Raw genomic sequence first — 23,764 nt, 5'->3', positions numbered from 1 at the left:
GCCGGGAAACTGCCTGAGGCATTTCGTGGATGGCACAGATAGAAATTGGTTAATAATTGGATTTGTAGGTGTTGCTGGGGAATGAGCAGAGACCAAGGTGTGAGTTGCAGGAGCAGGATTCCACAGTGCACACCTTCCGTGGCTGTGCCTCCTGTCCCCAGACAGAGACCACTGAGGAATACAATTAAAGGGAGTCGGCCCTGGAGTCAGAGAAGGTGACAAGACATAACTGACAGGGACTGAGGAGGCCTGGACACAGACAGACCAGGAAAAAGCACCAATGTAACCAGAGGGGCCTGGAGAGGGGAGCGGGGCTGATGAGGGCAGGGTCCTGCAGGATGTCTGTCCTGTGTGATGCTGAGACTGTCTCCCCTGGACCCACACACACAGGCACAGGGTCAGCCTTCACCTCAGTGTCCTTCCATCACCCCCTGGGAACAAACGGGTAGTCCTTAGACCAAAGAATAGCACGCAGTTTCAACAAATTCAATCTCTTAAGCATTTATTAGACAGTAATTCTGTGACCCCACTGGCTTCTGTGGCCATAGACCTCAATAACTGGGTGTCCCTGCCCTCAGGGTGCTCACAGCCCATCTCCTGAGAGCAGAGTGAAGAGGAAGCTCAGTACTTGTCAGGCAGGCCATGAGGTCTGAAGTGATTGGGGTCTTTGCCGCTCCGGCCCCATTCATTGGCAGCCTGGTCGGCTCTCGAGTCCTCTGCTCCACGGCCACTGTCTCCAAAACTGAAACGGTCTGTGAATCTCTGAAAATTCTCTCTGCCATCGCTGATGGAGGAGAACAGGCAGGAGATTAATCCAGGGCTGATGAGCAACAGCCCCACCCTCCCTGTGTCTCCTCTTTCCCAGGGATGGCTCTGAGAGGAGCCAAGGAGAGAGGGGCCCACACACTCAGCCTGCCCCGGCACAGCCCACCCAGCCTCACTGATCCCCTGATGCTGGGTGAACAGCACCCAGAGGGGAGAGTTGGGAATCACTCCTTGGAGCTCACTTTCTCTTTTTTGGAAGCAGGCGTCACCGGTCTTCACCAGCCACACTCTGGCTCTGCTGGCACTGGGCACGGATGGAGAGGTTGGACAGGATGTACGCAAGGAGGAGATCATATCTCCCGCAAGACCCCTCTCCCGAGCCTACCCCTCCTAATCCCCAAAGGCAGCCCAGCTCTGCGCACCCACCCCTGCACCCTCAGGCCGCGAGTCACCTGATGACTTTAGCAGCCCAGGCACCCCCAGGGCCCCTCCTGTGCAGCGTCATAGTTCCCGCGGGCGTGGAAGTATTTGTCTGCGCCTATGTAATTGGCTTCTCTCATGTCATGGTAAGCTCTTATCATGTCCCAAGTCCCTGGAAAGGAAAGGACATGGCCAAAGGGACACAGGGTGAACAGAAAGACTGTGACATCCCTTAGAGAAGAATCATGAATGCAGAATCGTCCACTGACTCCATTTCAGCCTGAGCTCATAGCACCTTGGATTCCATAGGATGAGGAGCACATTGCTAATTCCCGTTGGCGTCTCCAGCACACTCTAATGAGAGTCAGTGAGGTGGGCACAGCCGTGCTGTTGGGTGGTCGGACCCTCGTGATGCTGTCTGTGTGCTCCATCTCCCTTGAGGTCCACGTCTTAGTTTAAGGTAGAGAAGGGAGGCATGGTTACGGAACAGGATTTCTCCACTTCAGCACTATTGAAACCGCGAGTCAGACATGTGTCTGTTGAGCAGGGCTGTCCTGAGCACTGGGAGACGTTGAGCACCGTCCCTGACCTCTACACCCTAGAGCAGCAGCACGCTCCCCAGGTGACAACCAAAATGTTCCACACATTGCCAAATGTCCCAGAGCACAAGACTGCCCTTGGTCAAGAACCACTGCTACAGAATGAAGGACATATGAGACTATGCAGGGGACGTGGGTGGGTGAGGTGGTGCCATGAAGACAGACTTGGGGAAGGCTGCAGACATATAGCACTTGTGTCCTGACACCTAAGAAAAATGATCTTGCAGACAGAATGCACATAATTGTGACTCGAGTCCCTGGGAGCGCTAGGGGCCTAAATGGCATCCTGAAAACCTTCTCGATAGACTGTCCTGCTGACGTGGGTGCTGAGGAAAGCAGCGCTGGAGCAGTGGTTCTTTTCTCAGGCTCGGCTGCACTTTCTAATCGACCTGGGGATATCGGAAGTCTGATGGGCTCACACCCCAGGTCAAAGCCTCACACTCTGGGGGTGGCACTGAGGCCTCAGCAGTTTTAAGGCTTCCAGGGGACTCCAGCCTGCCGCTGGTTGGTACGCCCTGAGCCCTAGGAAGTGGTACCCACACCGTCACCTGGGAAGAGCTCTGACCTCATGCACACCTGTGTTCAGACCTCTGCTCTGCCACCTGCTGACTGGCGGACAGTCCCTGGGCAATGGACTCAGCTGCTCTAAGCCTCAGTTTCCCCCCTTCGAAGTGGGGGGCAGAGGCGTTTGGAGGTATTCTGCAGTTAATGTAGGTGATCAACTGCCCCAGCTTGACCACAACTGCCCCTGTTTGCCTAGAACCATCCCAGTTAGCACTGAGTGAGTCACGGAAAACCCCTCCGGCCAGAGCAAACCAGGATAGTTGATCCGCCCAATTGCATGAATGCGCTCAGTTCCCAGTCGAGCCTTCACGTATGTTATTATTCTCTCTTTTTTATCAGTTAAAAGTCTAGAAAAGGGTAGGAAGCCGACTAAACCAGGGACAGCGTCACTGACAACAGGAAACATCAGCAAGAGCTGAGTGAAGGACTCTCTAAACTATCCAGATAGGAAACGAGAGAGAGAAAGGGAGGGAGGGAGGGAGGGAGGGAGAAGGGGCCGGAGGGCAGAGGGAGGGGCGCAGGAAAGACAAGAAGAAAAGATGGAGAGCTCAATCAGTTTTATGCAACTTCGTCTGAGGAAACTTTATCCCACTTCAGGACTTCTTTTGTGTCTTCCATTCAAACCTACCTTTCGGTGGGAACCATCATTGTTCTTTCTCTAGTCACTGATTGAAATAAATCCTGTGATTTTTAATCCATTTGAGGAAAAGCTCCCCAAACCCCTGGCACATGCAGCACCTAGGACAACACAGCCTAGGACAGCAGCTCCACCCTTGAGAGTGCTCAGGGTGGATCCTAGTGGCCGTGGATGCCACCCCTTCCATCAGCCTTACCTCGAGCAGCCTCTCCAAGGAACGATAACAAGCCACTGGCGCCCAGGACCAAGGAGCAGAAGATGAGGCCTGTGAACAGCTTCATGGTGCTGCAGTGAACGGAGAGAGTCAGGGAGACTCTGACAAGACGGGCACACACCCTCGGGCGAGTGTGTCAAAGGGAGCCTGGTTGGATTTCCCACTGTTCTCAGTAGACTCTTAGTGGATCATTGAGCAAACACTGCAGGAGGACCTCACGCAGAGCCACAGCCTTCAGTTCTGAACCCATCACCCCTGAACCCGAGACTGTCCGAGGGGTCTCCAGGGCGGCCTTGATGGAGGAGAGGGCAGTTAGGACCAAATTGTCCCTCCAGACAGACCCCTATTACTAATCAAAAACCATGTCCCATTTGCACAGTGCCAGCCCAGACCTCCCACAGGACAAACCCAAAACAGAATAATTGTTTTTGGAGGCAATAACAATCTTTCTGGGAAAGAGAAAGCAGAGTAAGTCTTTTACACATATCACTCCTTGGAGTGGTCCCTCACCTGACTTCCAGTGAGCAGGGCTGCCGGTCCCTGCCTCTGGGGAGAGGTGGCTGCTATTTATACTCAGCCTTCCCTGCTGGGGTCACAGGAGGCAAGAAAAGAAAGACTCGGTGCCTGGGTTAAAGTCCCTCCAGGTCACTTCCCCTAGAAAGCTACAAAGGTACACTTACCGGACACCAGCAGTTGTCTCCATGCACAGGTCATTTCCCGGATTGTGCAACCCTGAGGGAGCAAGGTAGGCTGCTGGGCCTTGGCGGCCGTCGGGCCCAGAGGATGGCTCTGCTGTCAGAGTTGTGGGGTCTGAGGGGGGCCATCTGGGGAAGGGGAGAGGAAGGCTGTGGAGCCCCAGGATCGTCACCTGGGCTGCTGGAAGGTGTGGGGTTAGAGGATGGCACCTCCTGCCAGCACCTTGCTCCGCTGGGCACTTCCTCAGATGGTCCCTGCTGGGTCGACAGCAGATGTGTCAGAACTTCAATTGCTCTCAGCTCCTGTCTAAAGCCCTGAGTTTCAAAACTGACAGGCGGCCCACCCAGTCTCCTGGGTGCTCCTTCCACCGCTCTGTCTGTGTGGCTCAGCTTTCAGCTCCAAGGCTCCGAAAAGCCTGCTCGGCTGCTCTGCCAGTGAGGAAGTGCTTTATCTAACCTGTGCCTGAGGTGGGGGCAATGGTGTGGGGACTTCCTTGTTCCCCCTCCGCCCCCAAATACTGGAGACACCTCACAGCGGGAGTGAGAGTGTTTTGGTACAAGGAACTAACGTGGAAACTCTAAGAAACCTGTATTAGGACAGAGGGAGGTAACATCTGTAATGGGAAAATGGCGGGCCAACTGGAGACCTGCCAGGCTCCCAGTCAGGGGAACGTGGGGCGAGCCCTTTTCCTGGGGGGTCACTTTCTTCCCCGTTGTCACTGTGAGTCGAAAACATCAGCAGGGTCAGCCCAGCGAGCTGAGTCTTTTCTAGAAATGAACAGAGCTCCCAACTCTTGAGCGAAAATATCCTGGTGCCTCTTCCTAACCAGAAACCTTCTAGAAAGAGAATTCTGGAGACTGTAGCTGAGCCCAGACAAATTGACATCGCTCCAAGGTGTCTGAGGGCAGATCCACGAGAAAGGCTGTTTCTCTGCCCGGGACCACGTGACATTCATTCTTCCTCCTTCCTTTTACTGGATTTTTTGGACTTGCCAGAAAGTGCTACCCTTTTTGACTCTCAACTCTCTGAATGTTTAGTTGACTGTTCCCTTGTCATTATTTTCTAACATAAATAGATACAGAGTCTCAACTCTCAGACTTCATTTGAAGAAGAAATCTGGCGAATGGGAGAAAATGTGCCAAGATGTTCTTGTGACTCTGCAAAGATATCCTACATGTGTTTATGCCACTTGGGACAAAAGATGTCAGTTACATCCATCCTAACATTGTTACCAGGGTGACAAATCCTCAGTGAAGACAGCCAACCTGGCTGCTTCTTTGGAGGTTAAAAGTACAGGGAATGCAAACAATTTCTGAGGTCCAGTTGCCTGATGAGACCATTAAAAAAAATTTCTTCCAAGAGCCAATTTAACTTTAAATTAACAACAGACGCCATGTCTGTCTTGTCACCTTTGTATATATGGTGTTTATCCCACTGTCTGGTCAGTGACAGCACTCATTCATGACTCTGTTCATCCTCAGGTGCTCACCGAATCCTCCTGCACGCCAGCACTCCTGCACGGGCTGGGACATCCCTAACCTTGTGGTGTTGAGTTGTAGCGATTGGTCATTGAGGATGTAACACAAATAGTGACACCCCTCATTATCAAAACCAAATCCATTCCTGACAATGTGTTGGGTGCCAATTATATTTTGGGGTCAGGAGTAGCAAATTTTTGAATACCAATTCTTTTACAATTGGAAAAATAATAATCCCTTCTTAGCCAATTTTCCCAAATGTTATCAGAACCACTGGAACAGCTCTTTAACAATCTACCAAGGAGATCCACACAATATAAAACAATTAAAGCCCCAATTACCTAATTATGTAATACTTAATGAGCCCATTAGTGGGTGTTTTGTGTGCAATCCACCATAATACTCTAGAAAGTTGGACACAAATTCCACTTTCCTTCTATACTGTAACCATTATGCACCACAAATTTTAAAAGTTAAATTATTAAAGATAATGAATGCAAATAATTTTCACATAATAAAATATATAGGAATTTTAGTAACAGAATAAGTGATAAAGTACACATCTAAGATTTGTCTGGGGCTGGCACCGTGGCTGAGTGGTTAAGTTCTCGCACTCCGCTGCAGGCGGCCCAGGGTTTCCTCGGTTTGAATCCTGGGCTAGGACATGGCACCGCTCATCGAGCCACGCTGAGACAGTGTCCCACATGCCACAACTAGAAGGACCCACAAAGAAGAATATACAACTATGTACCTGGGAGCTTTGGGGAGAAAAAGGAAAAAAATAAAATCTTAAGAAAGAAAAACAGATTTGTCTGTGTCCCAATTCCAGGAGTTGGTGACAGTCTTTTCTACTTGGCACTGGAAATTCTGCACACAGGTGGTAGTGAACAATGGTCTGAAGCTACAGATGATGGAGTTACGAAACACACACACATACACACTCGCGAAATGGATGTCTGTGTTGCCTTTACTTTCTATCACACAAGCCCTGATAATGTGAGACTGTGTTTACAGTTAAATTTTTGAGTGGATTGTAAGGTTTATGTCTTGATCACTCACTAGCAATAGGCATCACTGTTGTTGTGCATGATCTAAACCTAAGGGTGGCCTTAGGTAGTGACGTGGACAGGTCACCCCTAGTAACAGGAGAGGCAGCAGAGAACCCGGGAATAAACGCAGGCAGTTCAGTGGATTTCAAGGTGGGAGCCCGTGGAAGTCCATTTCTGACCGCTCCTCTTTTTCAGTGAAATAGGCAGGAAAGGCATCAACTGAGAGGAGGATAGAGGAAGAGGAGGTGTGGAGGGTCCAGGAGAGAAGTGAAAATGTTCATCTAGGAGAAGGGCATAATGAACGAACTTGGAGAGTGTAGCAGGATTGCAAGGCATTGGAGGTTACGAATTTAAAGTGAGACTAGTTACCGTGCTTGTGTATTTTCCTCTAACCACATTCAGTTGCCAAGGTTCTGACTTGAAGTAAGTGGGAATTGGATATCACCACAAAATATATACTTCTTGAATTGTTGAGCGAATTAATACACGCAGAGGTCAGAGAAGGATTCATTTAAAGATGAGGGAAGGTCATAGGCTACAGGGAGAGAGTTCACAAAGAGAGAGTGACTGAGGGTGAAACTAGGGCAAAACACATACTCCAAGGTCCATGGGCCCACAGAACCCCTGGGAATGGGGTTGCCCTGAGAGTAGCAGGAGCAGGTCTTTCTCTCATAAAGGAAGAAAAGGAGAGAACATGAAGAAGATGGATTTTGAGATGGAGGATAGAGAACTGAGGGAAACCAGGAGCACTGGTCCTTCACCTGTCACAGGAGTCATCACTGTCTACCTGTCGGCATTTCTGAGTTTGGCCCCACAGCGCACAAGTACCAGGGGTAAACCTTGTCTGGCTTATTGATGGACAATCTGCTGTCTCCCTCACCCCTAGTACAGCGTCCCACCTATCACAGTTTCGCAGTCATTTTCACTGATTGAATGATTCAATGAGCAAGTGAACGAGAAGTAATCTGCATAGAATGATAGAGATGGTGTGACGGTGGAGTTTGGAAGTTGAGAAGAATGGAAAAGCTTTGAAACAATGGTGTGCACTGTGTAGTGTTAGTCATTCAGAAATGAACATGCACATTGTTTGTATGCAGTAAAATGCCGGGCTCTTTGGAATGCATGAACTTATTGTCAAAAAATACATCCTGAAAGCAAACGCTTACCACCACCTCTCCCTGCACCCCATTATTTCGCACCCTCATCTGGATCATTGTGGTGAATCCCTAACCGGCTTCCGTGTTTCCACCCTCGTCCCCAAGAGATGTCTTCTCAAAACAGCAATGAAACTGTTAAAACACAAGATAGATCAAGTCTCTCTGTGCTCAAAACCCTGTAGAGGTTCCCGATTTCGCTCATAATTGAAGCCAAAGTTCTTAAAATGACTTAAGGCAGTCTCCCCTAATTGTCCCACTCAACCTCATTGCCTGCTTCTCTCCTTGGGCTCACCTTGCTCCAGCCACAGTGGTCTTTTCCCTGTTCTTCAAATCCCCTAGATGCAGCTCCCTTGCACTAGCTATTCCTTTCACGTGGAACATTCTTTTTCTAGGTATTTGCGTACCTGTGCTTTGAGGATAGTGAGATCATAGATTTCTGGACGCTGGAAGGTCAACACTATAATTTTGTCACTGGGAGTGTTGGCTTGAGTACATTGGAACCAGGGCTGTGAGGGAAATGTGGAAATTTTCCATGAAGATGGGAGAGGAGTGGAGAGATGTATCAATAAACATAATAGAGACAGGCTTTGGCCCCAATAATTACTAATCAGATGGCCTATTTCAGATGTAACTGGCAGGTGTTTTAGGAATGCAGATTCCTGGGGCAGAATCTTCTAGGTTCTGATTCAGCAGGTTTGGAGTGGACTTCAGGAATGCCTGTCTTTGAAACTCTCCGTGTTGTGGCAATCACTTGTGCTGATAACATTGGTGACGCTGGAGAGAGGGTGGCAGGAATGTGGCAGGGACCTAGGAGAAGACACTCCACAGATCATGGAGCCAAAGAATGTGGAGATGACAGTGGGAGCAAAGAGGATACCGACCCCACTTTCCCCTTCTATTGTTCAGGAATGGCAGGAGGTGTACCCCAGGGGAGATGATAATAAAGTGGAATCACCATGGGAAAGTAGAGTGTCAGGATTTTGTAACCAGGAAGGAAATAGGCAGAGACAAAGGGGATATGCCAAGAGCCTTCTCGCTCAGGGCTCCTTGGAGGCAGCAGGGGAAGGGCAGGTGGAGAGTAGAGAGGGTTGAGACTGATGCACAGAGAAATTAGTTTATGTGCAGTGAAAGCAGGGACGGGACCACAGGGGTAAAGGGGGCATGGGTTTAGCGCATTGCTTAGTGACAGCAGGCTGGGATGATTGATTGCTCTAGGGCTGAGTGTGGGTGCTGTGCTGTGAAGGCTGCTACGCGGGAGCCCGTGGAATCACCCCTCAGGGCTCAGATGGAGTGTAAAGGGAAACACCGGGGATGCCCTTCTGACCTCCTGCCTTAGGTGCTGAAGTCTACTATGAACAGAAGTTCCAGAGCCAATGGAGGGACAAAGGAGGAGAGTAGGGGAAAGAGAGGTTAGTGAGGGTAGATAAGGCTTAGTTCCAACACATGTTCAATACCAAAAACTTATAAATCAGAAATGAGTTTTCATGCTGACACACAGTATTCATATTTGGAGGCAAGAGGCCTAAAGGGCCAGGTCTTCCTACTTTTTCAGATCTCTAATTTCTGGAAAGAGGATGCAAGTTTTCTCCCTAGAAAACAAGTGCTTTGTTTCTCTAGGAATCCATCTTTCACTGAGTCACAGGCCACTCCTTCTCTCACACGTACACCAGATCTCCTAGGAGTGACTGGTTTTTACTCATTAAAACACAATCCACCTTCAAACTCCTTTCTGATGAAGAATGGATATAGACTATGAATGGCTCACTCAGGGACCAGAACTAAGGCCCTGCACAATGCCTGGCCCATGTCCTTCTATTCCACTTCCTTGCGTCCATAACTGAATTTATGTTCCTTTCTGGGAACTTGTACACCCCTTGAAAATATGAGGGGTGGTTTCTGATAATTGCTGGTTGGATGACTTGGTTTGGGAGAATGCCATCAGACTCAGCCATCTCAGCTTCTGGCTGTAGAAACCTGGACTTTGCCCCATTCCATTGTTGCTAGTGTGTCTCTAACAGAAAGTTCCGTTACAAAACACCAGAATACTTTTCCAGTAGAGATTGTGACACTGAGTTCCCATCACGGATCCTAACACCCAGCCACCTGGACTTGGACGCAGTCTGGCATAGATGCTAAGAGCCAAGCTCCAGATTCAGACAGACCGAGTCTGACTTCTGCTCTGTCATGTACTCATGTTGTGGAAGAGCATTTACTGACCTGGAGAAGAGTAGATGGTGTCTTAAGGGAAAAAGAATGTTGTAGGTTATGATTCTTTTTTGTTCACGGCTATTTTCCCACAGCGAAATACAAGCTAGGAAGTTGCACATCTAGTTATATCTGTATTTCTATATAGTGGGAAGTCTTCCTGTTTTCTGGGCCTTCAGAATTCCATAGAATGACACACTCATCTATTTATTCATTCATCAACTATTCATTGAGTGCTTTCTATGCAACAGCCTCTACACTAGATAGCGGGCATACACTGGGCGGAGGAAGGTGAGAAATAACCAGATCAAGCTATTTCTTCACCATAGGAGACTTGTATTTGGGGAGAAAAATGATCATACATGTGTAGAAAGCTGATACTTCTTTGATGATAAAATCGGTGAAATGCCAATAAATAAATGGGAAAGTATGTGGACAAAAGAGAAGAGTCAAGGCAAGGTACCACTCATCCTCCTAAGCCTGTTGTCTCTCCCAAAGGGCCACCATCCCCAGGGACTAACGTCCTAACTCACTCCCATCCTGTCCTCCTTCAAATGAATAAAATCAGAAATGGCTCAGCTGTCAAGTGGCTCCTGCCCCTTTTCTTCCTGCTGTCCCTCCAGCTGGCAGGCTATGGATCACAGCTGGCGGGAGGACAGGAGGAAGGACTTCCCTCCTCTTTCTTCCACCTAACAAGCTGATCATCAGGACCACAGAAGGACCAATGTTTTCACTGAGGGTGTGCACTCCTATGCTGTTGGGAGTGTGTCCTCTTCTCACGAAGCCCACATGCCCACGGAGAGAGCAGCTTTCCTCCAGCCCGGAGTTTCCAATCTGCCTTCTCGAGTCACCTGGAGCCTGTGACTCAATCCTGTGTGTCCTTGGTTCTGCGTCTCTTCCCTCGAAGGCTGTTGGCTGAGGCTTGTTGCTCCTCTGAAGCCTCCTGGACTCCACCTGAGGGAAGGTATCAAGGTTAGGGACATGCAGAGGGCGTAGTGGGTTCAGTCACCAGCCCCCTGTCTGCCACATTGAGCCCACCCTCAGAGTCTGGAACTGCTGTTGCCAACGTACAAAAAGGCTGTGTATCGTTTCAAAGTATTTTCTTTTCTTTCCTTAAAACATTTCCAAAGGGGAGTAGAGAATTATAGACAACTCAAAACCCAACACCTCTTATGGAATTGTATGGTATTGATGAGACTAAGGACTCATTTGGGGAGGGGACGTTTTTAAAGTGCCAATAATTCTTCTTAGGTTTTCTGAATTTTCAAGCGATTAAGTACATCTTATGAATCATCATGAAACCTTCTGTATCTGTTGGGCTATTCAAATATCGAAGTTGTTAAGTGTATTTTTCTATTTTATAAAAGAGAAAAGGTTTTCATTCTAAATAGATAATAAAATGTTCTACCAGAAAGAGACTCCTTTTTCTTTCACATTCCTTGGCAGGAAAATGCAACATGGGAAATTTACCGCTTATGACTGAGCAAAGTCAAATTTGTAGATTTACCGGACAGTCTGTCTCAATCTGATTAGTCGGCAAAATGCGGAGTGCTTGTTTAGCTCTCTGTGTCCTAAACATCTGGAACTCCCTGTGCCTCTCACCCTCAGAAAGCCGTGACTTACAATAAGTGGGTCAATGAACAGAAAGTGCTTTCAGGTCCAGGTCATTCGTCTTCCAATTTTTCTCTAATTAAGCTGCCTCTCTGCCCACATGGAGACTCACATCTCTCTTGACACAGTATCGCCTTCCATAATCCCAGTAGTGTATCTTCTGGTGAGACCTGCTGGGTGGACACACTGCCCAGAAGCTGAGCCCTCCACTTCTCTGAAGTCCCCAGCCTGACTCAGAAGCTCCAGGCTCCCCACGTGAACTCCCAGGGATGAGTTGCCTCACAGCAGGCAGACCTGACCCCGCCAGATCTTAGAAGATGCCAAGCTTTCAGCTCCAAGGCACAGAAAAGCCCTGCTCAGCTTCTCCGCTGGCTTAGCCTGTGAGGGACTGCAGCATCCAAGCTGCTCCTGATTTGGGGGCAATCTAGTGGGGCGGGGAGGAACTCTGCATCCCCTCACCCAATCCTGGAGACGCCTTCTAGTGAGAGTGAGAATGTAGTACAATAAATTTGCACACCAGCTGGAGCTGCCAGGCTCCCAGTCAGGCAAGAGGTGGGGAGAACTCTTTGTTGCCTCTGTTACCCTGAAGGGGTCACTGTTTGCCAGAACCACCCCCCCACCCCCACCCCGCCCCACTGTCTATGAGACAGAAATATCCGGATGCCAGGCCAGCTCCTTGAGGGCTGGTGGAGGAGCATGGGAGTGAGGGAGGGGTGAGTACTAGAGCCCAGCAGAGCTTTGACCAAGATATGAACAGAAGCTGGAGGACATGTCCATCTTCACACCCTGAGGTCTGGGTCTTTAGAAAAACTCAAGATGCTTCTTGCAAAGGGGCAGGGCCAGGGAGGAGGTAAAGGAGGGCCAAATGGCCTGCAAATGAGTGGCTCCACCTGGAACATTGCCGACTCTCTGCCCTGAAGCCCACTTACCCCAGACACTAAATACTTTAAACCCACTGGGTGTTGTACATGCTAGAACCTGGAGTATACACACACTCACATACATCTAGGTGGGATGGCTGACTTCCCTGTGGAGAAGGAGCTCACAGGGAAAAGCTACCAGACACCCAAGCAGCACAGCTGCTATGAAAGAAGGACAAACTGAAAAAATAATAGTAGATGTCCCAGAATTAGCAGGTTGGAGAGATGCAAAGAAAACTTATAAGAAATGTAATAAATATCATCAAAAGGGTTAAAACACAACATGAAGTAGGAACTATCAATTTTGAAGAAGAATCAAATGGAAATAAAGATTATAAATGTAATACTTAATATAAACACCTCATTAAAGAATAAACAATGGATCAATGCAACTCAACAATAAATTAGTTAGCTGGTGCAAGAGAAAGACCACAAGTTACATACAAAGGAAATCCTATAAGTCTATCAGCCAACTTCTCAGCAGAAACCTTACAGGTTAGAAGGGAGTGGCACAATATATTCAAAGTGATGAACGGAAAAAACCTACAGCCACGAATACTCTATCTAGTAAGGTTATGAGTCAGAATGGAAGGAGAGAGAAACAGTTTTCTAGACAAGCAAAATCTACAGGAGTTTATCACCAGTAAACTGCTTTATGAGAAATGTTAAAGGGACTCATTTAAATGGAAAAGAAATGACCACAAATTGGAATGAGAAAATTATTTTTAAAAATTTATGGCAAAGACAAATATATAGTAAAGGTAGTATGTCAACCCCATGTAAAGCTAGTATTAAGGTCAAAAGACAAATATACTAAAAATATCTATCTCCATGATAAGAGTTTGAGGGGTACACAGACACAAAAGTGGCTGAATATGATATGAAAACATAAAATGCGGGGGGATGGGAGTGGAGTGCAGGGCTTTTAGTAAGAGGTCAAGCTTAAGAGACCATCAACTTAATCTAGATTGTTACTTACGTAGGTTATTATATATGAACCTCATGGTAATCACAAATCAGAAAACTATAATAAATACACAAAAACTAAAGAGAAAGGAACTCAAACGTAATACTAAAGAAAGCCATCAAATCACAAGGGAAGAGAGCAAGAGAAGAAAGGACCAGAGAAGAACTGCTGAAATATTCAGGAAAAGGTAACAAAATGGCAATAAGTACATACTATCAATAGCTGCTTTAAAGTTCAATGGACTAAATGTTCCAATCAAAAGACTTAGGGTAGCTGAATGGATAAAAAAACAAGACGTATGTATGCTGCATACAAGAGACACACTTTAGATCTAATGACACTCACAAACTGAAAGTGAAGGGATGGAAAGATACTCCATGCAAAAGGAAATGAACAGAAAGCTGAGGAAGCAATACTTACATCAGACAAAATAGACTTTAAAGCAAAAACTGTAACAAGAGACAAAGAAGGGCACTATGTAATGATAAAGGAAGAATCCAACAAGAGGACACGGCATTTGTAAATATCTATTCACCCAACATAGCAGCACCTAAACACATAAAGCAATTGTTGACGGACATAAAAGCAGAAATAGTAACACAATAATAGTAGGGGACTTTAACACTCCACTTATATCAATGGATAGATCATCCAAAAAGAAGATCAACAAAGAAACGTTGACCTTAAATGACACACGAGACCAGATGGGCTTAGTAGATATATGCAGAACAGTCTATCTGAAAACTGCAGACTCCATGTTCTTTTCAAAGACGCATGGAACATTCTCCAGGATAGATCACATATTAGGCTACAAAAATTCTCACTTTTAATTCTCATTTCCTCTTGAATGTACAGGGTATGAAAAGTTCATTGATATGATTTTAGATTTGACATTGCAACTGACCTGTAAGAAACTACCACTTGTCAAGTTTTGGTGTTACATCAAAGAATAGACAAAATTGTCTAAAAATGCCTATTAAAATACTCTCCCCTTTACCAACTATACATCTGTGTGAGGCTGAATTTTCTTCATATGCTTCAACCCAAATGATATATTGCAACACGTTGAATGCAGAATCAAATATGAGAATCTAGCCGTCCGTCTATTAAGCCACACATTAAGAATGTTTTCAAAAATGTAAAACTACTTTTCTTCTTACTAATTTCTTCTGTTTAGGAAAAAGTTTATTTGTCATAAAAATGTTATTATTTATCATGACATAATTAATTTATTATTGTGTTTTTAAATAATTAGTAAATGTTTAAATTTTTTTCTTTCCAGTATGGTAAATACCAAGAAATAGAGTCTCCAGAAATAAAAGTTCTTTGGGGTCCTCAATAATTTTTAAGAGTGTGATGGAACCCTGAAACCAAAAAGTCTGAGAATCATTGTCTACAGCAAACTTCATGTATAATGAGGAAATCTTAGGTGCAATCTCAAGAAGACCAAGAATCAGACCAGAACGGCCTTCTCTTACACTTCAGTTTCACATCCTCCTGAAGGACCTGGCCACGGCTGAAGACAAGAAACCTGAGAATGGTAAGAAACGGAGGAGAAGAAATGAACCTATCATTATCTCAAGATGATACCTTTTACACAGAAAACCCATCAGAATCGATGGCAAACTAGTAGAACTATAAAGAGAATTCAATGAGACTGCTGTATTCAAGAAAAAATTTTTAAAATCAATAGAATTTCTCTACAATAATTCTTAATAGCTAAAAAAATACAGTACAAAATAGTCCCAAAAACATTAACTGTCTAGGAAATAACCTTAAAAAATACATAAACTTTCACAGAGAAAATTTGAAAATTTGTTAAGGGATAAAAAATGGAGATGTATGTCATGTTTATGGAGAGGATGTTTTAGCTTAGTCAAGACATCACTTCTCCTCATAGTAATTTATAAATTCAACGCAATGCTAATTAAAAATTGCCAGTGGAATTTTGTTAGGAATGCAACAAATTCATTCTTTATGGATGCATACAGGTCTGTAAATAGTTAAATCAATTTAAAAGGATGAGAGCAAAGACGGACGTGTCCTGGTCTCTGAGAAGCCTGAACCTGGGATTAACCCAAGTGGGGAGATGCTGTGACTGGTCCTCTCTCTCCGGGGCAGAGGGTGCCTGGGGGGCAGGAGAACTGAGAGCTGTTTGCAGCTCCGGTTGCATCCAGAATGGGTGCCGAGAGGTGGAGCCGCACAGCTTTGAAGACCCTCCTTACCCCAGGCCCGAATGACACAACCCGATGGAGAGCAGTGGGGGCCTGTGGAGAAATGTGTGTACCCCTCTGCCCACCACCATCCTGCGGGGAATGTTAAACTGATGTTGGACCGCGCCTGGGGAACGGAGATTTGGGACTGCCCCTGGGGATGCTTCAGGAGAGATGGAGCAGAGAGGGAAAGACCCAGTGGGCATCAGATCTCATCCTCCCTGCTCTAGGACACACAGTGCAGCCTGTACTCTGGCACCTGGTGACAGGACTGTGGCCTGAGGTGCGGGGCAGGCCAAGGAGAGACCAACGTGAACAGTGGACGGAACGCACTGGGGACATGGGAACGAACTGTCCCCAGGATGGGTGCAGACAGGTTATGGAAGACTTAGAGAGTGCACTCTCCATTGTGGAATGGTAGGCTAGGTGCAAAATGTGTAAAAGCTGGGAAAAGGAGGCACTTGCGCTCGACTGACAAAAACTCTAGAACATGGTGGAATCTGATGTGGAGGAGGTCACTGGGCTCTTGACCACTCTGCAGAGAGAGGAAGAGCGGACTCCTAGGTGTGGACTGAGACTGGAGACATTGGAGGTAGGATAGCAAAGGTTGTAGGGATGTACAACAAGATACAGCAAGCCAGGCAAGGGTGGAACCTCCACGGGGCTGAGCCTCACACAGCCTGGCTCACCAGACAACTGCAGGATGCTTGAGCCAATCAAGGGTGCCTCAGAAGTTGTGTTAATCATGTCTGTATTTGTGATGCTTTGACGTCACAGGCCTTGCTGACCCTGGAGGGACGGCCCCTCCCAGAGCTGGCCAATTCCTGGAGAACATAAATGACTAACCTGTGGGGCTGGCCCAGTGGCCGAGTGGTTAAGTTCACGCGCTCCGCTGCAAGCAGCCCAGTGTTTCGTTGGTTCGAATCCTGGGTTCGGACATGGCACTGCTCATCAGACCATGCTGAGGCAGCGTCCCACATGCCACAACTAGAAGAACCCACAATGAAGAATATACAACTATGTACCGGGGGGCTTTGGGGAGAAAAAGGAAATAATAAAATCTTTAAAAAAAAAAAAAATGACTAACCTGTGAGTGCACCTTTCGCAAGCACACCAACCAATCCAGAGCCCACGCCCCACCCGCCTCCTCTGTGGGGATCCCACACTCTGGGCCACTAGCCACCTGCCCTAACCATCCAGGGCCAAGTACCAGACAACTAAGGCCCAGCCCCTGTGCCCGAGCTGGCTGAAATTATTCAAACTAGCCAATCCTAAGCCTGCTTACCCTGCCTTAACTGTTCCTCCCACAGAAACCACAATAAAGGCTCCTCCCCACAGTGCCCCCACTCCCTCTGCCCCTTGCCGTATCCTGGCTGCTTCCCTAGATGGCCCCCTGAGGTGTGGCATGCACCCTTCTTTTGGGATCTGTGAGTAACAAACTATCTTTTCGCTGGCAGTCGTCTCCTGATCTGTTGGCCTTGCCGTACCTGAGTAATGATAAAACCTATATCTTAAAGTAGAAACTTTCTTATTCTTCCAAGTATTTCAAGCAGAAAAGAGAGCCAAAACTGTTAAGAATTGAAAAAACAACCATAACAAAAAAGCCACACACGTCATCAGTGGGAGGGGAAGCATCTCGATTCAGCCAGGCAGGAATACTAGTTGATAGGCAAGGTGAGGCGTTGGCCCTGTTGAGTTAAAGAAACTCAGAATTTGGAGCTTATACGTCTCACTGGAGTTGGGAGGGGGTTGGGCTGAAGGTCTGGTTTCCTTCCCCGATGACTCCCCACCAGTCTGAGGGATCCCACAGGATTTGAGTTGGAAAAATGAGCAGTCCTGGTGAAAGATAGGAAATAGAACTGGGACCTACAGCTATCTGGACCCCAGGAAGTCATAGGCTTAATTCATCCCGGACACTGAAGTCTTCTCACTGGTCTAAATGCCAGTAATTATAGCCTCTTCTCAAGTACGCTGGGCCTCGGGTGAGCACATGTGTGTGCCAAGAAGGGCAGGCATGCCAGCAGGGGCTCACATGATCATTATCCCCAATCTTTCTGTGAGTGGCGCCTGCCCCAGTTTCCCTTCTAAGATCTGGTGGGGTCAGGTCAGCCTGCTGTGAGCACCCCATCCCTGGGAGTTCACGTGGGGAGTCTGGAGCTTCTGAGTCAGGCTGGGGTCTTCAGAGAAGTGGAGGGCTCGGCTTCTGGGCAGTGTGCCCACCCAGCAGGTCTCCCCAGAAGATACACTACTGGGATTATGGAAGGAGATGCTGTGTCAAGAGAGATGTGAGTCTCCATGTGGGCAGAGAAGCAGCTTAATTAGAGGCAAAATTGGAAGACAAATCACCTGGACCTGAAAGCACGTTTTGTTCATTGACCCACTTATTGTAAGTCACGGCTCTCTGAGGGTGAGAGTAGCAGGGAGTTCCAGATGTTTAGGACACAGAGAGCTAAAGAAGCACTCTGCATGTTGCCGACTAATCAGATTGAGACAGACTGTCCGGTAAATCTACAAATTTGACTTTGCTCAGTCATAAATGGTACATTTCCCATGTTGCATTTTCCTGCCAATGAATGTAAAAGAAAAACAAGTCTCTTTCTGATAGAACATTTTGTTATATATTTAGAATGAAAACCTTTTCTATTTTATAAAACAGAAAAACACACTTAGCAACTTAGATATTTGAATAGCCCAACAGATACAGAAGATTTCATGATGATTCATAAGATGTACTTATTAATTGCTTGAAAATTCACAAAACCTAGGAAGAATTATTGGCACTTTAAAAATGTCCCCTCCCCAAGTGAGTCCTTAGTCTCATCAATACCATACAATTCCATAAGAGGTGTTGGGTTTTGAGTTGTCTATAATTCACTACGCCCCTTTGGAAATGTTTCTAAGGAAAGAAAAGAAAATACTTTGAAACGATGCACAGCCTTTTTGTACGTTGACAACAGCAGTTCCAGACTCTGAGGGTGGGCTCAATGTGGCAGACAGGGGGCTGGTGACTGAACCCACCACGTCCCCTTCAGGTCCCTGACCTTGATACCTTTCCCTCAGGTGGAGTCCAGGAGGCTTCAGAGGAGCAACAAGCCTCAGCCAACAGCCTTTGAGGGAAGAGACGCAGAACCAAGGACAGACAGGATTGAGTCATGGCCTTCGGGGACTGGAGAGAGCAGATTGGAAACTCCGGGCTGGGAGGAAAGCGGTTCTCTCCGTGCGGCGTGTGGGCTTCGTGAGAAGAGGACACACTCCCAACAGAACAGGAGTGCACACCCTCAGTGAAAACGTTGGTCCTTCTATGGTCCTGATGATCAGCTTGTTAGGTGGAAGAAAGAGGAGGGAAGTCCTTCCTCCTGTCCTCCCACCAGCTGTGATCCATAGCCTGCTGGCTGGAGGGACAGCAGGAAGAAAAAGAGTTGGAGCCACTTGACAGCTGAGGCTATTTCTGATTTTATTCATTTGAAGGAGGACAGGATGGGAGTGAGTAAGGACGTTAGTCCCTGGGGATGGTGGCCCTTTGGGAGAGACAACAGGCTTAGGAGGATGAGTGGTACCTTCCCTTCCCTCTTCTGTTTTTTAGGGGGTTTTGTTGTTGAGGAAGATTGGCCCTCAGCTAACATCTGTCACCAATCGTCCTCTTTTTGCTTGAGGAAGATCGTCTGTGAGCTAATAGTCTGTGGGAATTTTCCTCTATTTTGTATTTGGGACGCCACCACAGCATGGCTCGATGAGTGGTGTGTAGGTCCCCAACCAGGATCCAAACTGGTGAAGCTGGGGCCACTGAAGCAGAGCATGTGAACCTAACCACTATGCCACTGGGTCAGCCCCCACTGTTTTGTTTTGTATATATCATCTTTTCCATTTATTTATTGAAATCTTACTGATTTTATCCTCAAAGAAGCATGAGCTTTCTACATGTGTATAACCATTATTCTCCCCAAGTACAAGTATCAAATCATGAAGACATAGCTTGGATCCGATCATTTCTCACCTCCCTCCCACAAATGTAGGCCCAACATCTGGTGTAGTGGCTGTCGCATAGAAGGCACTCAATGAATAGTTGATGAGTGAGAGAATAAATGAACATGTCATTTAGGGAATTATGAAAGCCCAGAAAACACGAACACTTCTCCGACCTAGAAACATGGATACCATTAGATGTGCAACTTCCTAGGTTGTGTTTCGCTGTGGGAAAATGTCTTTGAACACAAGTGGGATCATAGCCTATTACATTCTTTTTGCCTGAAGACACCATCTACACTTCTCCAGGTCAGTAAATGCACTTCCACAATATGAGTACATGACAGAGAAGAAGTCAGACTCGGTCTGTCTGAATCTGGAGCTTGGCTCTTAGCTTCTATGCCATGATGCCGCCAAATCCAGGTGGCTGGGTGTTAGGATCCGTGATGGGAACTCAGTGTCACAATCTCTACTGGAAAAGTATTCTGGTGTTTTGTAACGGAACTTTCTGTTAGAGACACACTAGCAATAATGAAATGGGGCAAAGTCCAGGTTTCTACAGCCAGAAGCTGAGATGGCTGTGTCTGATGGCATTCTCCCAAACCAAGTCATCCAACCAGCAATTATCAGAAACCATCCCTCATATTTTCAAGGGGCGTACAAGTTCCCAGAAAGGAACATTCGTTAAGTTACGAAGACAAGGAACTGGAATAGAAGGACACGGGCCAGGCATTGTGCGGGGACCTCAGTCCTGGTCCTTGAGTGATCCATGCATAGTCTATATCAATTCTTCATCAGAAAGGAGTTTGAAGGTGGATTGTGTTTTAATGAGTAAAAGCCAGTCACTCCTAGGAGATCTGGTGTACGTGTGAGAGAAGGAGTGTCCTGTGACTCAGTGAAAGACAGATTCATAGATAAACAAAGCACCTGTTTTCTGGGGAGAAAACTTGGATCCTCTTTCCAGAAATTAGAGATCTCAAGAAGTAGAAAGACCTGGCCCTTTAGGCCTCTTGCCTCCAAATTTGAATGCTGTGTGTCAGCATGAAAACTCATTTCTGATTTATAAGTTTTTGGTATTGAACATGTGTTGGGACTAAGCCTTACCTACCCTCACTAACCTCTCTTTCCCCTACTCTCCTCCGTTGTCCCTCCATTCGCTCTGTAGAACTTCTGTTCATAGTAGACTTTAGCACCTAAGGCAGGAGGGCAGAAGAGCATCCCCGGTGTTTCTCTTTACACTCCATCTGGGCCCTGAGGGGTGATTCCACGGGCTCCCGCATACCAGCCTTCACAGCACAGCACCCAGACTCAGCCCAGAGCAATCAATCATCACAGCCTGCTGTCACTAACCAGTACGCTAAACCAATGCTCCCTTTACCCCTGTGGTCCTGTCCCCACTTTCACTTTACATAAACTAATTTCTCTGTGCCTCAGTCTCAACCCTCTCTACTCTCCATCTGGCTTTCCCCTGCTGCCGCCAAGGCGTCCTGAGCGAGATGGCTCTGTGGGTCTCCCCTTTGTCTCTACCTATTTCCTTCCTGGTTGCAAAATCCTGAAACTTCCCTTTCCCATGTTGATTCCACTTTATTATCATCTCCCCTGGGGTACACCTCCTGCCATTCCTGAACAATAGAAGGGGAAAGCGGGGTCTATATCCTCTTTGCTCCTCACTGTCATCTCCACGTTCTTTGGCTCCATGCTCTGTGAGTGTCTTCTCCTAGGTCCCTGCCACACTCCTACCACCCTCTCACCGGCCTCACCAATGTTATCAGCACAAGTGATTGCCACAACACAGAGAGTTTCAAACACAGGCATTCCTGAAGTCCACTCCAAACTTGCTGAATCAGAACCTAGAAGATTCTGCCCCAGGAATCTGCATTCCTAAAACACCTGCCAGTTACATCTGAAATAGGCCATCTGATTAGTAATTATTGGGGCCAAAGCCTGTCTCTATTATGTTTATTGATACATCTCTCCACTCCTCTCCCATCTTCATGGAAAATTTCCACATTTCACTCACAGCCCTGGTTCCAATGTACTCACTGCCAACACTCCCAGAGTCAAAATTACAGTGTTGACCTTCCAGCATCCAGAAATCTAAGATCTCGCTCTCCTCAAAGCACCGATATGCAAATATCTGGATAAAGAATGTTTCACGTGGAAGGAATAGCTAGTGCAAGCGAGCTGCGTCTGGGGGATTTGAAGAACGGGGAGAAGACCACTGTGGCTGGAGCAAGGGGAGCCCGAGGAGAGAAGCAGGCAATGAGGTTGAGTGGGACAATTACAGGAGACTCTCTTAAGCCAGTTTAAGGGATTTCGCTTCAATTTTGAGTGAAAGTGGGAACCTCTGCAGGGTTTTGAGCACAGAGTGACTTGATCTATCTTGTGTTTTAACAGTTTCAATGCAGTTTTGAGAAGACACCTGTTGGGGACGAGGGTGGAAACATGGAAGGCAATTAGGGATTCACCACAATGATCCAGATGATGGTGCGAAATAACGGGGTGCAGGGAGAGGTGGTGGTAAGTGTTTGCTTTCTGGATATATTTTTTGACAATAAGTTCACACATTCCAAAGAACCCAGCATTTTACTGCATACAAACAATTTGCATGTTCATTTCTGAATGACTAACGCTACACAGTGCACACCATTGTTTCAAAGCTTTTCCATTCTTCTCAACTTCCAAACTTCACCATCACACCACCTCTATCATTCTATGCCGATTACTTCTTGTTCATTTGCTCATTGAATCATTCAATCAATGAAAATGACTGCGAAACTGTGATAGGTGGGATGCTGTACTAGGGGTGAGAGAGACAGCAGATTGTCCATCAACAAGCCAGACAAGGTTTACCCCTGGTACTTGTGCGCTGTGTGGCCAAACTCAGAAATGCCAACAGTAGACAGTGATGAGTCCTGTGACAGGTGAAGGACCAGTGCTCCTGGTTTCCCTCAGTTCTCTATCCTCCATCTCAAAATCCATCATCCTCATCTTCTCTCCTTTCTTCCTTTATCAGAGAAAGACCTGCTCCTGCTACTCTCAGGGCAACCCCATTCCCAGGGGTCCTGTGGGCCCATGGACCTTGGAGTATGTGTTTTGCCCTAGTTTCACCCTCAGTCACTCTCTCTTTGTGAACTCTCTCCCTGTAGCCTATGACCTTGCCTCATCTTTAAATGAATCCTTCTCTGACCTTTGCGTGTCTTAATTCACTCAACAATTCAAGAAGTATATATTGAGTGGTGATATCCAATTCCCACCTATGTCAAGTCTGGACCCTGGCAACTGAATGTGGTCAGAGAAAAATACACAAGCACAGTAACTAGTCTCACTTTAAATTTGTAACCTCGAGTGCCTTGCAATCCTGCCACACTCTCCGTTCGTTCACTCTGCCATTATCCTAGATGACCATTTGCACTTCTCTCCTGGACTCTCCACACCTCCTCTTCCTCTATCCTCCTCTCAGTTGATGCCTTTCCTGCCTATTTCACTGAAAAAGAGGAGCGGTCAGAAATTGACTTCCACGGGCTCCCACCGTGAAATCCACTGAGCTGCCTACATTTATTCCCGGGTTCTCTGCTGCCTCTCCTGTTACTAGGGGCGACCTGTCCACATCACCACCTAAGACCACCCTTAGGTTTAGATCATGCACACAACAGTGACGCCTGTTGCTAGTGAGTGATCAACACATAAACGTTACGACCCACTCAAAAATTTAACTGTAAACACAGTCTCACATTATCAGGGCTTGTGTGATAGAAAGTAAGGGCAACACAGACATTCATTTTGCGAGTGTGCGTATGTGTGTGTGTGTTTTGTAACTCCATCATCTGTAGCTTCAGACCATTGTTCACTACCACCTGTGTGCAGAATTTCCAGTGCCAAGTAGAAAAGACTGTCACCCAACTCCTGGAATTGGGACACAGACAAATCTTATATATGTACCTTTTCATTTATTCTGTCACCAAAATTCCTGTGTATTTTATTATGCGAAAATTATTTGCATTCATTCATCTTTAGCGATATTTTTAACTTTTAAGATTTATGGTACATAATGGTTACAGTATAGAAAGAAAATGGAATTTGTGTCCAACTTTCAAGAGTATTATGGTGGATTGCACACAAAACACCCACTAATGGGCTCATTAATTATTAGATAATTAGGTAATCGGTGCTTTAATTGTTTTATATTGTGTGGATCTCCTTGGTAGATTGTTAAAGAGCTGTTCCAGTGGTTCTGATAACATTTGGGAAAATTGGCTAAGAAGGGATTATTATTTTTTCAATTATAAAAAATTGGTATTCAAAA

The 23,764-nt window shown here is 46.6% G+C and overlaps 1 pseudogene; it reads right to left on the bottom strand.

Annotated features, from left to right (window-relative positions):
• Positions 1 to 485: 485 nt before the first annotated feature.
• On the bottom strand, positions 486 to 3,814 carry LOC103545641 (serum amyloid A protein-like; annotated as a pseudogene).
• Between the last annotated feature and the right edge of the window lie 19,950 nt (positions 3,815 to 23,764).

The sequence above is a fragment of the Equus przewalskii genome, unplaced genomic scaffold (assembly GCF_037783145.1).
Source record: "Equus przewalskii isolate Varuska unplaced genomic scaffold, EquPr2 contig_4458, whole genome shotgun sequence".
Classification (NCBI taxonomy): domain Eukaryota; kingdom Metazoa; phylum Chordata; class Mammalia; order Perissodactyla; family Equidae; genus Equus; species Equus przewalskii.
Note: the sequence above shows the minus strand (reverse complement) of the source record. Positions and strands in the feature narration are given on the sequence as shown.